The sequence below is a fragment of the Mustela putorius genome, unplaced genomic scaffold (genome assembly GCF_011764305.1).
Source record: "Mustela putorius furo isolate JIRA1106 unplaced genomic scaffold, ASM1176430v1.1 tig00537350_pilon_pilon_pilon, whole genome shotgun sequence".
Lineage (NCBI taxonomy): Eukaryota > Metazoa > Chordata > Mammalia > Carnivora > Mustelidae > Mustela > Mustela putorius.
This window is the reverse complement of record NW_025422471.1, coordinates 10,638,367-10,654,547: the sequence shown is the minus strand read 5'-3', so window position 1 is coordinate 10,654,547 and position 16,181 is coordinate 10,638,367. Positions and strand designations below refer to the sequence as shown.

Below are 16,181 nucleotides of genomic sequence, written 5' to 3'. Positions count from 1 at the left end.
TCTCCTGGGAGTGCTTATGGGGAGGCTTAGCTTGTACTTTGTTTTCCCATGATAGTCCTGGGTTATACCTGTCAACCTGAAGTCATGATGAATACTCCCTCTTATGCTCTAAAATATCCTAGTTCAGAAGACAAATGACATATTCATTCTAATCATTAGGTATCCTCAAGTGTTAAGTACTCCAAAACATCATATGGGATCACAACAAGCACTGGTACCAGCCAGCTCCAGCATACTTCTGGGACAGCCCGGTCTTACATGGGAGGGTTTGTGTGAGGGTGGGAAGAGACAAAATAGGTATAAAAGCACTTCGGACTTAAGATTAAGCTTGAAAAGTTCAGAAAATGGAAACCTCTGTAATGCAAAGGGGAAAGAGGATGTATATAGAACAATGGTACATGGAAATAGAGCACATGGGACAAGACTCTTCAGAATTCTTGAGAGTGGCAGGGATTGGGCTTTCTTGTTCAGAAGAATTAACTGCAAACCTCTTAAGCATCGGTGTTCCCAAGCCTCTCCCCAGGAGATGTGAATGGGGCCCTGGAATTTGTATTTTAGAGAGACCTTCAGGGAACTGTTCTTATCAGTCCAGAAAGATCTGTCCCATGTGCTCTATTTCCATGTACCATTGTTCTATATACATCCTCTTTCCCCTTTGCATTACAGAGGTTTCCATTTTCTGAACTTTTCAAGCTTAATCTTAAGTCCGAAGTGCTTTTATACCTATTTTGTCTCTTCCCACCCTCACACAAACCCTCCCATGTAAGACCTGGCTGTCCCAGAAGTATGCTGGAGCTGGCTGGTACCAGTGCTTGCAAACTTAGGGATGTGCATCTCTCCCCCTTCAAGGATGTGACGTTGGGAGCTTGAAATCAGCTATGGTGAGAATATTTACACCATTTGCAAATGCTACAAATAAAGCCTTCCCCCACCGCCCCCTCATCCCCAGAGCTGCTTCTTAAACATTAACCAGTACGGCACCAGCTAAACATTTATTGCTAATTAGTCTACTACGCCTTAGAAAAACATCGCAAACAAGCAAACAAAACATCAAGTATTCCCCATACAGAACCAGTCTTTGTTTTAGGTACCTAGGACAAAGCCAGAGAAAAGATTCCACATCTTAAGAATACCACAATTGTGCTTGATCTCCTATGCTATTTTACCAGAAATTTTACTTTTTCTAAATATCAAAAACAATTTTCTTAACTTTATTTATTTTATAAATAAAGGAGAGAAGAGAGAGCCAGAGAGCACAAACCGAGGGAATAGCAGAGGGAGAGGGATAAGCAGGCTCTGCACTGAGCAGGGAGGCCAACGTGGGGCTCCATCCCAGGACCCTGGGATGGTGACCTGCCAAAGGCAGATGCTTAACCATCTGAGCCACCCAGGAGCCCCCACAAAACAAGAAGTCTGACTTCAACTTCAGATTGTTCTTTTCCTGAATTTCAGGCTTATATTCAAATTTAGATATTAAAATATATTTTTATTACAAACAAGTTGACTTGTTTCAGTATAAAATGGATGTGTGCTCATCACAGATACATTACATTTTAAAAAAATATCCTCCTAGTCCCACGTAGCCAGAAAGATCTGTTATCAACTCTTTGCTTTAGTGGCTACATTTTCCACTTTATCATAAACGTCTTTCTACACTAGTAAATAAAGTTTTACACATTAAGTGTAAGATATATGATAATCTGTTGTATGGATATAATGTAAGTTATTTGATAATCTGATTTATCACTTTTTGTTTAAAATATAGTTTCCAAATGTGTGTTATTAAAAGTAACACTAACATGAACATTACTGAAGATATTTTTGCATGCATCTTTATTGTATTCAGAATAAATTCATTAAAAATTTTTTTTCTGTTAAATTATATTTATTGTAACACTTTGAATAGGCACCACTAAATTACCCTTCCAAAAAGACCATACTAATCTGGTGAGCTAGGTCACCATTAATATATTAGAGGACTCATCTTTTAGCACTGTAAAGAATATATTATTAAAATAGACTTGAATATAAAAATATTACATATATTACATAATTGTCTTTTCATCCTCCCACTTTTTGGTTCTTTTCTGTAATTCTCCAGTTTGGATTTCTTCAATGAAATGACCAAGTCATTAAGAAAATAAAGATGCTGAACTTTCATGAGAGATTCATTAAAGTGGCTTTGGATTAAATCTGACCTTTTAATTCTAAGCTTGAACCCAAACCAAAGCAAATACAGAATCTTCTCACTTATGGTCAGATGTCTCACTGTATTTTTTTTTTTTTTTTAAGAACCATCCCAAGTCTTCAGCAATAGGGTCATTTGCTATTGTTAATACTGGGAGAGGGAAAAGGAGAGAGAGGGAGGGAAGGAAAGAAAAAAATTCTATTTATTCTCTAAGACTCTAAGATAGAAAACTAGATCAGTTGTAATTTTATATAGAGCCCACAGTAATGAACATAGTTCAGCCAGTAATCACTGCCTAGTAAAAAGGGCAGGGTATTTTTCCCAACCACACAAAACAACAGCAAGCCATAAATTCTATAAAGGCAGTTTAAAAGGCACTTAAGCATAGTTAAGTTAATATAAATATTTTAATCTTTTATATGCATAGTGAAGTTCCCTTGAAATTGAGCCCCCTTCATTTCTTAAATAGCACATCATTATTTTGCCTGGCCAAAGAACTGTTGTACAAATATTGGTGTTGTACTTTGAAGAAGAAAAAGACTGTTGATTTTCAAGATGAATATTCAAATAGTCTGATATCTTTGTTAGCTGTTGAAGTAGGTAAGCTCTGTGTGTAAGAACATTTTACTGGAATATGTCCAGTGATTAAAAAGCTATCACACATTCTTACTGAGTGTTCTGCATTTAGGCATGGAAGAATCAATACATGTCTCATGTCCAGTAATTCCTAAGATCCAAGAGATAGTATAATCTCACCACTTAGGGACATAAATTCTGTGGAGAAAAATACATATATATCGAAAATATAAAGGATCGCTACTCAAAAGGCTATCCACCTTTTAGACGCATGTGTCAAATGTTTTCTTTTCCTTCTTGTTTGACTATGACATTTCTGGACCCTTTATGTGCATCAGGATGTTATGATTCTTAAAATAAAAATGAGTTGGGCTCATTGAATTTACAAATGTTAAAACATGAACTCCTTCAGTTTATGAAATTATTCATGCTAGAGGCAAGCCCCTTTGTATTTCATATCAGAGACCTGGTGGGAATCTTCAAATAGAAATAGTAAGAAGAAACATACTGATTAGAACACATTTTCTTTTGAATGAAAATCCAATGTTTTGTTTACAAAAAGGAACATCTTACGTATCAAGAAGAAAGCCTGATCTTAAACAGAACCCAGTAATAGTTATAGCAGACCCAATTAGCAAACCTCTGAAGAGAGCCAGAAGAAAACATTTCTTCCCTCTGTGTTTATGTCACATTCCTGACTATATCTAAATCCAAACAGACATATTTTTCCAACAGTATTTGTCTTCGGAGAAGCTAGCGGGTAAACCAGAAGCTGCAGCCTCTGAGACGATGAATTTTGACCTCCCGGTACATCCATTACACAGAAAACTGTAATGGTGAATGATAAACTGAATAAGCACTCCTGGGGTTTAATTTCTGGTTCTTTTTTAGGTTTCTGTAAAACAAATGGTTTCTTCCTTTTTCCCCTTTTCATGGAAACTTTTTCAACCACTAAATTTCAATTTATGACTATACAGAAGGAAGGTAGCTAAAGGTTACAAAATTTTCAGACGGTGCGTTAACTCAACTCTGAAACACAAAAAATGGAAGAGTCAATACCCGATGACCAAATCCATGAAATGATTGGGCAAAATCTCTCTGAATGCCCCGCAAATCCTTCACATGTCACTAATTACAGCCACCAATTAAATTTGAATCTCTATTTGTCTAGGTTGTCATACCCTAGGGATGACATACAAGAAACCAGCTTTGAGCAAGGAGATTGCACTGACACAAGAGTAGAAAAAACTCACTGAAAACCTTCCATTCTAATTCTTTATAGAACATGGAACCATGGATTATTTCTCTCGCTCCTTGGTTTTTACCTGCATAATCTGATAAAATAATCTAACCAATCAGAAGAGATGGCTGATACCCTAATATCCTAAAAAGGGATCATTTCGTCCATAAGGAGGGAGCAGTCAAGGTCCCAGCTTATATGGAAACCTGCCCTAATCACGGAACGTGGGTGATGACGCCAGGACAGAACCCTAAGGTATCCTGAAACGAAGAAAGCACAGCTGTGGTCTCATGGAAAGGGCATAGATACCACCAGCCTTAGAGCGATGCAGACACAGTCTGGTTCTATTTTTGTTACTGTGCAAATCTGAGCAGGTTATATAACATCGCTGAGGCTCTACTCCACATCTGTAAATGTGAATAATAATTGTGCTACTTCTTAGAGCTGTTCTGAGAATTAAATGAGATGATGTTTGTAATGAGGTCGGCACTATGGTGGAAATACTAAACGGAAGCATTTACTTGTATCATGAAACCCCCAGCCTATAGTAGTACATATATTCAGAAAATCAGTCCAAATCTTATGCCGTCTTCTTGAGCAGCAATGGCCAGAAATGTTTTCTGATTACTTAAGACTTGTCTCTATACTTTTCACTCCAGTAGGTCTGGAAATTGTTTTTCAAAAGGGTGCTTTCTGGGGGTATAGCTCAGTGGTAGAGCATTTGACTGCAAAAGGGTGCTTTCTGCCAAAACAAAAAGGGAGACAAAAGAGTCACCCACCCCCTACCAACTTGGAGAGAGCTGGCTCTACAGACCTCAGATGGCCACAGGGTCCTACAGGCTGGGAATCTGTAGAGCGGCTGCCCTGAAATATGTGTCTAAATGTCTGAAGCCCCCAGTCTTGTCGAGTTGACAGGCCATGAGGGAGTATCATGGGTGAGGCCTCAAAAGGCCCACTGCCCGAGCAGGGGTCCCCTATCCCTGTCTTTGAATATCACCAATTGATTATACCACAAAAGGTGGTTGGGCTGCTCAGAACAGGTAACAATTCAGTTATTTAAAATGCATGCCCATGTTACCTGGAAGGGGCCCCCAAGAGCAGGTTAGCATAGATTAATTTGTCAGATGAGCTAGCTGACATTTGGGGCCCTGAGGGGAAGAGCAGGAAACGTTCTGTGAAGGGAGCAGAATGGCAGGGAGGAGGGCGGGTGCAGGCACCAGAGCAGCGGGAGGGAGAGTCTGAACAGAGAGGATAGGGACCGCAAATACCAAAGTCTCTCTACAGAGAGACCCCGAAAGGAAAGGGTCTCTCTATAGAAGTGCTAAAAAAGTAAAATAGATGCTTGACAAAGTCCCAACAACTCAGTAAGAAAAAATAAATCATTAATTGATGGTAAAGATGATCTCTTCCTTACAAGCTAGCCTAAGGACACTCAAGAGAAAGTACTTTACCTATATGATTTCCACAACGTTTTAGTAAGATGAATATTCTACATGAAAATGAGGTCTGGACATAAAGGATAATATCATCCTGGGGAAATGAAAGAGAAAGACGTGCCTACAGAAAAATGCCTCAGATGCACTTTCACACAGCAAATACCAGAGCCTCCCCTTTGATCCTCTCTGGCATAGTTCTGGCCACTGACAATCAGCAAAATAGTAGGTAGAAAGCAAGATGGCAGGTATGCCAGAATCATCTAGAACATATTCCAAAGAGCTAACAAGATCTCAAATAATAGTAAAAGAGTCACTTTAAAATGTGTAAATAAGTTATTCAACTGAAATTTTGTTCACTTATCAAAATACTAATTAAATTGTGGCAGCTATTTTGTGCCATCTAATTTCCCATAGGAAACAAATAACTTGAGAGGTCATTACAGACCCACTTGCTATGATGTAAACATAAGAATAACGAAAACATGCCCTCCTTACTCTTAGTGAATTTCCCACCTGTGTCAAAAACTAACAGGAAAATATATGTTTATTTAAAAAATTAAAAATAAATACAGATAGTTTAAAAAAAAAACCTTAACAGGAATAATATTTGGGATCCCAATAACTAGAATTTGGGAGGGGGAATCTGTTCCAGAAGATAGAATATATTAGTTTATTTTTTGTTCAAATGTTTTTCTTTTTCATTTTTGTGAAATTATCTTAAGGATGCAGAACTGTTTTCTCAGCAGGAAAAAAGTCTGATATTCGGATCTGAACCAATTGATTAGTTATGAGGTAAGTCAAAAGTAATTACTTGCATCTCTTTAAACACTTGTGTATATATTTGTCATCACTAAGTGAGGCTTTGTCCATTTATCCAAAGCAAACTTCAGCAGAATTTGAGGAGTGAGTCAGAACATCCCTAGGAGCCAAAAAGGCCATTTGCTCTCAATCTTTTACGCAGTGGAATCCAAGCATAATCAAAGGACAGCAGTATCCTTCACTATTTCAATAAATAAACATGAGTGAAAGAAAAACACATGCAAAAGAATCTAATCGCAAAAATCCTTTGCTACATTACATATTCGGCTTTGAGCACCAGCTTTAAAAGTACGATTTAGGCTCGGGAAACATTCGTTTGCAGACCATCTAGTCAATTTCCTACAAATGTGGAATGGCTAATCATTAGAATAATTTTCTCAGGCTTTTTGTTGAGTTATTGTTGTTTTCCGTCTTAAGTTAAATGATTCACCAACGGAGACAGCAGTGAACATTGTTATCATTGGTATAAAATCTCTCTGTTTTTCATTTGGGAGCATAATCCTCTTATTCTCTCAGTTGTGTTGCTAATGCGTACTAAAAATAATTGTTGTATAACCACTGTTATTCATCACTAAGCTCAGAATTTAGAAAAACTTGCAAACACACACACACACTGACTAAAGACTCAAGATGCGCGGAATAGACAAGAGACATGGTTTTGCGGGTGAGCTGCCCTGTTACAACACGTTCACCTTCTGTCATTAAGATACGACGTCCATGCCCAGATTATACAGGTGACGTGAAAAGAGTTAATGAACTTCTGCCACAGTGAGCAATGTGGTCCTTTCTCACCATTAAGATCAAGACCAATCTCTTTCCCAAGTAGTATTGAGTAGCAATGAACTTCGTCATCCTTGTGAACAGAGCTTGACAGACATTGTCAGACTCTCACTCCTGAGGTATCATTGTCATTCATTCTGCATTAACCCCGCGAGGAGCTACTGCTGGATTTAGCCTTCAAAGTCTCCTCATTATTTGACAAGTTAGAAGAGGTAGTGGAACTACTAGTAATTGGGGAACTACAACTCCATCCCAGCAAGTGACCTTGTCCCCAAACTAAGCTCTGGCTGGCCCCAGGTAGAACACCTTAATTGGCAGAGTACTTATTATTGTGGCTCTTCAACAGGAGTATCCCTGGGAAGGAATGGGTGAGAAGAATTTCAGCACAATGCAGCGTGGTTGAAATGCTGATAACTCCATCTGAAGCTGACATATTGTGTGCAAGTGTCACTAGCTTTGGATTTATCTCTGTCACTTATTTTCCGACTCAAAAAAGAACTTGATTTAGAGCTTCAAAAAATCAAGTCCAAATGAATGAGAGGTGAACACATTCAAAAACTTTTTAAGTAGGAGGTCAAGTTCCCTTCTGCCCTCCTATTTTAAAAATCTGACCCCTCGGCATAGAGTCAGATTGATGTTAAGTTGATATTCAAATAACTTTGGTAAAAACTTTTAATTAGTTTTTACACTTCTCAGACCTCTGTGCTCCTAAGTACCATCTGAAGCTGGAAACTACAAATAATACAGAGGCTATTTCTTGATTCCTAATAGTTTGTTTTCATGATCAAGTGGATTAAACATTTTAGATCTCACTAGAAAGCCCTGAGACCTAGAAAGTTAGAATACTAATGAGACAATTTTCATAAATACCTTAACCTTGAAATGCCTTGTCATAATTAAAAATAAATAAACATGCAGAAGTTCATCCAGCACTTTAATTAATAGAACATCTCTTTGGTTACTAATGTATGAGACATTCAAGGGTTGTGGAGTATTTTGAACTACTGCTCCAAGTCTATTGGTTTCCTAAAAGCCGTGCCATAGTTATATTAGTCTTTCAATGTGCAAAAAAAAGGTGGCTTAATCCCATTCCTAAGGTTTGAAATATTCCTTTCTAAGGCAGCTACCAAAGGCCAATGGTTCAATGCTCCTCCCACTGCTGCTAAAGACAAGAAGTCCAGTCTTGTCCATGTACTTTACAAACCAGCGCAACTCACATAAGTGTGGAATAGGAACATCAACAAAATGGACACCCTTTTGCTATCCTCCAGAATAACTCAACACAAGGCATAAGGTGCTAGTTTTTGGAAGTATTTCCATATACTTTCTAAGGAAAATATGATTCATGTTAACCTTTGTTATACCAAATCTACTGATCTCAATAGAGTCTTACATACCTACTGAAACTTCATAGTGTTTTCAGAAATTATTTGCTTTCTTTAGGCAAACGGGAGAAAAAAACAGAAATGGAGTCATCACTCTTACCTTCTGATGGTGTGCAGGGCAGTGGAGGAAAGGCGGGGTGATCCAAGCAGGCAATCAACCTAATTGAGGCAAAGAATAAAAGATGAAAAATAAACTTATCTTCAAATTTAAAGAACAAGAATATTCACATAAGGTAGAAAGATAAATCTAAGTTATCCAAATTCACTAGGCCACTTTATAACTGTTTTTTTTTTTTTTGCCACTACCAAATACATGTGATCTGGACTAATTCAGTTATAGCAAATGTATATAAAAAGCAAACATTTTTTGCCTTGCTTTAAAGCTCAAACTTTATATATTTGAGATCTAGTTCCAATTTAACAGGATGCATTCTTTAGTCTCTGCTAGCTTCTATGGTTGGCTTGAAGGAGTGAAAATGGCAATCGAATTCATGTTTATATTCTTCTTTATTTTACATTAATTGTGTGAATCCCGGGATTTTCCAGGTACAAAGAAAAAACCAGCAGTCTCTGACATACCCATGAAACCTCAACTCCTGGGACAGTAGCTCCAACTTTAGCCAAGACCACAGGAACACTACATAGCCATGACACAGAGTGACTACCAGTCTCAATTTACCCAAAACTAAGGTTCCTAGGACATAGGACTCTGAGTGCTTAGCACTAAAACTGGGGAAGTCCTCGGTAAACCAGAACTTGGTCACCCAAGGAGAGAGCACAACTGAACTCCCATAGGTGTGCTTATCTAACTTTCCCCTCGCAGACTCGCAGCCAAGCCGTAAGAACCTCTCCTCGCCTTACAGAAATAAAGGATGGGATGGAATCTTTATGGCTTTGGTCTTAAGGATAGAGAGAATGAGGGAATATGAGGAGATTTTGCATTCTCTTGAGAGACCTTTTCAAAGTGTTGTCTTCGCATCTTCTGAACCCTTGTTCTTAAACATTGCCATGCTTTCATTACAAGGACAAGCAAGACTGCTGAAACAAGAGAGCTGTGCTTTCTAAAGTGGTAGAAAGCTGAATACGGTTGTACCCATTTCAGGTTTTTTACCCCCATAAAACACAATGGTTAGCTACATTGTTTGTTCTAAAAGTCTCTTAATATTCCATTTTTTTTCCTCAGGGCCATAAGCTGGAGAATTGTCGGAAAGAGTCTTAACAGTGATGTCGCCTAAACCCATAATAAAGTACATATCACAGTACCAGGTAACGGTTCAAAAATTAATAAGTAGTAAGGGTTTGGGCAGAACATCCTATAATTTCTTCTCAATAGTCTTTCTAAAACAGCTGAGATACACAGCTATAGCCCCTGCTAAATTAAACATTTCAGCCCAGCTTACGAGCACCACCATACACAGGTAGAAGTAATAAGTAATAATGAGTTTTGGGCCATTGAACACTGTGAATTTTCCCAGTGTACTGCAATTATAGAAACATCTGTGCTAAATAAGCTCCTACTGAAAGCTAGGAGTGTTTAATAATCCTCACAATTTCTCATTATCAACCCTAATAGAAGAGCGAGTAAACTCTGCGAAAGTTTACCATTTTCAAAGAAAATTGCCAGGAAGGTGATCATTTCTGGTACCACATTTCCCAGGACGATAGAAACACCAGAGACAATCTCCTTGGAAAAGAACATGAAATGGCAGCATTCATAACATGTACCATAGCACAAGGCAAATAAGGCCGCTTGCATCAGCCAGGCCATTCTGGCTGGAGCATCCCCTGTGCTATCACCTGACAAACAGGAGATGGATGACGCTCCTCCACCTTCTCCACGGCTTCTGACAGAAGAGGGCTGGCCTAAAAATATGCATAGCTTTTCTCGGACCTGTCCTAGCCACCAAAGCCCCAACTGAAAGAGCTCCACACCAGCTGATTGCTTCCCACAGGACTCATTCCAAAAACAAGGGTAGGTTTCCTGGCCAGGACCTGAATGGCATTAACAACCACTAATGGCCAGTTATTGCTACTGACAGGAATGTCAATCCTTCCGAGAAATGCGAGGGACTTGGCCGTGACTATCAGTGCATGAATAGGTGCCTCTATAATTAGTTTGGGAAGAGTACAAGCAGACTGGACTTTGGAAGAAGGTAGCATGGAGAGAGCAAGTCAATGTCCGTAGCCGTAACCAGCTTGTGAAGAAAAACTGACAGAGCCCATCAGAAATTATGACTGCTTCATTATTATCAAGAAGAGAGAGCGATTTGCATCCAAACTTGTCAAAAAAAAAAAAAAAAAAACCAGCTGGCTTGAGTTCTATGACTGAAATGGTGGGTAGCTTCACTAGACCAGACAACAAAAACTTTAAAACAGGGTTAAGGTGCTTTGGAACTCTGACAGTTAATTTTATTTGTGTATTTGTCTGGGCCACAATGCTCAGACATGCAGTCTAACATAATTCTGGATGTTTCTGTGAGGGTGTTTTTGGATGAGACTAATATTTAAACTGGTGGTCTGTGGGCAAACGGGATTACCCTCTCTAACGTGGGCGGGCCTTATCCAGTTGCTGAAGGCCTTAATAGAACAAAAGACTGACATACCCTGAAGAAGGGGGGAAGTCCACCGGTGAATGACCTTTGGACTTGATCTGCTACCCGACTCTTCCCTAAGTCTCCGCCTGCTGCCCAAACTTCAGATTTTGGACTTCCAAGCCTGCATGAGCCAATTCCTCAATACCAATCAATTAGTCAATCTGTCAAACCTACTGGTTCTATTTCTCTAGAGAACCCTAATACTGGAACAAAATCAATATTCTGCTCCCATTCAATTTTTTCTGCTAATTAATATTACAGGTGCATACAGGATACTACTATCTTCATTTGAACTCTTACTATCTCACAGACTGAGGCTCACTGAGGTTGGTCAAACTGTCCAATACCAAACTCCTAGTAAGTGATAAAAACAGGATGCAGGCCCAGGTCTGGCTCCTTCTGAGCCAGAACTCTCCACTGCTAGGATAGGACCGACTGCCTCTCCAACACAATAATAGGAAAAGAAAAAAGAGAAATGGTTGCCATTTAAAATATACACATTTTGTAGGGGGAGAAGAGTTTTATTCCTAACCACTTTTGTTGCTTGCTTTGCAAGAAAGGAGCCTGAGTCTGGGCTTCAGATATCCCACAAAGCTCAGTTCAGCTTGCTCAACACCTAGGTGCATTACCTGCCTTAAATTATTTACACTCTTAGGCCTTTGTCTTATTCATATGTCAAAGGTACATGACACAGGAAAAATCCCTTACTAACTGGGGCTCAATTTATTTTTATCTATGGAAGGAAGGAAGGAAGGAAGGAAAAGTGGGTGGATTAATTCAGCCCAAGTGATCAGCAGGCTTCCTTTCAGCCTAGATTAGGTAAGGGAGCCTCAGTCTGAATAAAAAAATATTACTTGCTTTAAAAATTCTCTTGAGAACTAAATAAGAATAAATTTGAAAGTATGGGAAAAAATGAAAAGGCATTAGGCACATATTTGATCTTCTAAAAATCGCTTAAAAGAAAATAATGCCTTGCTCAATGTGGGAACGCAAGTAATAATTTGAATAAAGTTTTGATTCCTGTGATTTTGATTCATGAAGCATTTTCACATGGAGGATTGATAAGCTTGGTTCAAAGAGATTTTTATTGCTTTGTGGATGTCCCGCATTCGTGAACTCTTATTATGACAATACATTTCCATGAAGTCCTAGACCTAGAACCAAGGCAGAATGACTTATCCTTCTGCTGCCCTCTACCCTCTTCTCCCCAAAATCTCCCTCAGTCTCAACCACCCTGCAAGTATCTGTAACACTACATTGGCTGTGTCATTATTTACATGCTTGTCCCCCAAATTCTACTCCCATTTGACAGTAAGTTCCAAGAAGGCAGAAACAGTATCTTAATTCTTCGATGCCCACTGCCTAACATAGTGCCCAGCAATTAATTGCATAGTAAGTGCTCATATTTGTGAAATGAGTAAAAAAATGATTGAGACGCTTGGCTCAAATTGCTTTCCAAAATGATTCAAATTGGTATTTAAACATTGCTATGATAGTTAACACTTAAAAATAAATCTTTGTGCTGACATGGTCCTCAAGATTTGTAGATGATGTCTCATTTAATCAGACCTTATGAGGTGGTGAAACGGATAGAATTCCAATCACAAAGAATTTTTCTTCTTTCTTATGTTTTTAATTTGAAGAAGACTTTTTTTTTTTTTTTTTTTTTTTTTTTAAGGGAGAGAAAGGAGTAAGGGACAGGCAGAGAGAAAGGGAAAGAGAGAATCTTAAGCAGGCTCCATGCCCAGCATGGATCTCTATCTCATGACCCTAAGATCATGATCTGAGCTAAAATCAAGAGTCAGACACTTAAGTGACTGAGCCACCCAGGCGCCCCATGATTTTTTTTTTAATTTCATGTTATTATAATAAGAAAACTTAACATAAGAGCTACCCTCTTAACACATTTTTAAGTGCACAATACAATACTGATGATTATATATACGCTTATTATTGTACAGAAGATCTCTAACACTTATTCCCCCTACTTAATTGAAAATTTAGGTCTATTAAAAAGTAACTTCTCATTTTGCCCTCCTTCAGCCCCTAGCAATACCATTCCACCCTTTGATTCTACAAATGTGACTATTTTAGATACCTCACAAAAATGGAATTGTGCAGTATTTCTCTTTCTGTACTGGCTTATTTCACTTAGCATAATGTCCTCAAGGTTCATCCATGTTGTGGCATATTGCAGAATTTTCTTATTTTTTAAAAATGCAAAATTCCATTGCATGTGTATACCACATTTCCTTTATCCATTCATCTTTCAATGGACATTTAGCTTGCTTCCACAACTTAGCTATTGTGAATAGTGCTACAATGAATAGAGCAGTGCTAATATTCCTTTAAGATCCTGATTTCAATTCTTCTGAATAATATCAGAAGTGGAGTTACCAAAACATATGGTAGTCCTATTTTTATTTTTTTGAGGAAACTCCATAGCACCTTCTATCATGGCAGCGCCATTTTACATTCTCATCAACAGTGCACAAATGCTCGAATGTTTCCGTATCTTTATCAACCAAACATTGTCCTTCCTCAACCTGCCTCTACAAATTTCTTTTCTACCCTAAGAGCTACCCCAATATTTTCTCCAGAAATGTTTGTTTTCGTTTAGTTGGAAAAAGTCAGTTCTGTTGCTTACAACTGTAGGGTCCTAATTAACACACAACCCTTGCCCCTGGACCTGGACCCGAAGAATCCTCTCTTCCCATCCCAAGCATCTGCTATTATCTTTGTGGCCTACAGCGCAAAAGAATAAGAGAAATGCAATTCACATCTTGAGAAGCATGACGCTTTCCTCAAAAGACTTGTTTTCATCCAGGTTCAGTGACTAGAATAAGGCAACGGGCACCTATCGCACACAGTAGAAGAAGGCACTTGCTTTCATAGTCACACAAGTACAGGTTTAGCTGCTGAGACTGCCTCCTAAAATGCAGTGTTCTACACTCTTCTTTGTCTCACCTTTGTTCAATTCTATTACTGAGGTTTGTGTCTTCTAAGAGGAAATATTTCTGGCTACAGGCCCACAGGACTTCATACTGCATCAATTCTTTCCCAGATACTACAATGTCCTGGTTTGAGTATGAAGATCTGTGAGCAAGAGAGGCCGCAAAGGACACTTGATGACTTTGAGGGATTGCCCAATTCACTCCTCACGCTCTTTACATTGCCTTCTCCTATGATTATGCCACGCCTGATTCATGCTACAAGTTCCAGAACATTCCCTGGCTGGTGCTTCTTCAAACAATACTGAACAATGAGGAAGAGAAGGTACTTCCCAAGTCAGTTCACAACCACAAAATATTTGGGGAGGACCAACACCTGAGGCCTCACCAAACTCAGGGAAGGAAATAACAGTTGCTCCTTGGAGAACTAATAGAAAATGGAGCAGGAAAAATTTCAACAGGACATAAGCAGTAACTTCTTAATTAGGAGAGTGATAAAACACAGAAGACTTTCTTTAACTCTATTTATTTAAATTTAAACAAAAACAAAAACATTCATCCATCTCTCCCATCTCTCACACCCACCTCTGGCAACCATCAATCCATTCTCTATGAGCTTCATCATACATACACACACACACACACACACACACATATATATATATGATTAGAAAAATCAATACTGTTGGCATATTGGAAGAATCAATATATATATATGATTGGAAGAAGCAATATTGTTAGACTGTCTCTATTACTCAAAGCATTATAGAGATCCAGTGCAAGCCCTATCTGAATTCATATATAATATATAGATAAATATGTAATATATATAACATTTAATATATATAATATATTATATATAATATCTATATGTATATATATCTATATATCTATCTATAATATGTATCTATATCTATAGATAATATAGATAATATATCTATACCTATATATCATATATCATATATATATCTATATCTGTATATCATATATATGTATAGGTATATATCTATATCTATAGAGAATATAGATAATGTATCTATATCTATATATCATATATCATATAGATATATAACTATATCTATATATCATATCATATATATGATCTGTATTATATAGATGTAACATGATCTATATGATCTATGTTATATAGATCATATATATGAATTCAGATAGGGCTTGCACTGGATCTGTATAATGCTTTGAGTAATAGGGATATTCTAACAATATTGATTCTTCCAATCCATATGCACATAATACCTTTCCATTTATTTGTGTCTACTGGAGACATTTAAGGGAGATTTAGAGTCCCTCAACTCTTGAGGACCTTATAAAAATTATATAAAACCACCTCTCCTGTTTGATGCTCACTGGCCTTACCTGATGATTTTGATTCCATAGCTTAAAACTATCCTTTGGGTGGCTGGCCACATGCCTGATGAGGGTTCAAAACATTATTAACACTAGAGGAAATAACTACATTTTAAAGAAAATAATATATGTAATTATACACACACACACGCACACACACACAGAGTATACACACATACACAGCTTCTACAATGTTGAATGCACTCTCTTTGCCTCATCTTTTGTAATGTTATGTTGGTAATAATGTCTATTTCATACATTATTGGCGTTTATCTATACTAAAAGAAATCCTACAGCTGAAGTGTTCCATGGATTGACAGAACACATATAGAAGTGAAATACATAGGTCTTATATCTGTGTAATAAGCAGTTTTTGAAAGAAGGAAGGTCATTTCTTCACTTGGTATGGGCAGCTGACACTAGCAGAGTAAAAAAAAAAAAATCAATTTATTTCAATTAAAACTTTATAAATATGAGAGTATCATCATTATAATGATGCTATAGTAGGATGGTGCTAAGTACAATACTCCTAAGCAGGATATACATAAAATTAAAAAATTATCAAGTGTGGTAGCTTTATCCAGAGCTACTATTTCCATAAAGAGTTGACTGCAGATCTTAAGAAAATCATATTCTTTTGACTCTTTTTGTTACTACATCTGCTTTTTTAATAGCCACATTTGCTTGTGTCCTCAGTTGTCTTTCACTTCTTTCTTGCCCTTTTCCCATAATCATTCAGTTACTTTTCAGTATCCCACTACCTCTCCCTTCTTTCTACTTTCCCTAAAATAGAATTTATTACCTCTCACCTAGATTATTTCAGAAGGCCCCATTCCCTAAACCA

General features: G+C 37.7%; 1 long non-coding RNA gene across 5 annotated transcripts in view; it reads right to left on the bottom strand.

The window, feature by feature from the left end:
* LOC123390419 overlaps positions 1-16,181 on the bottom strand; it is a 331,180-nt gene that overhangs the window by 216,044 nt on the left and 98,955 nt on the right. For all 5 annotated transcript variants that reach the window (XR_006604991.1, XR_006604990.1, XR_006604993.1 and 2 more), the window contains one exon: positions 8,525-8,583. This is a non-coding gene — a long non-coding RNA (uncharacterized LOC123390419). The remainder of the gene's footprint in view (positions 1-8,524; positions 8,584-16,181) is intronic.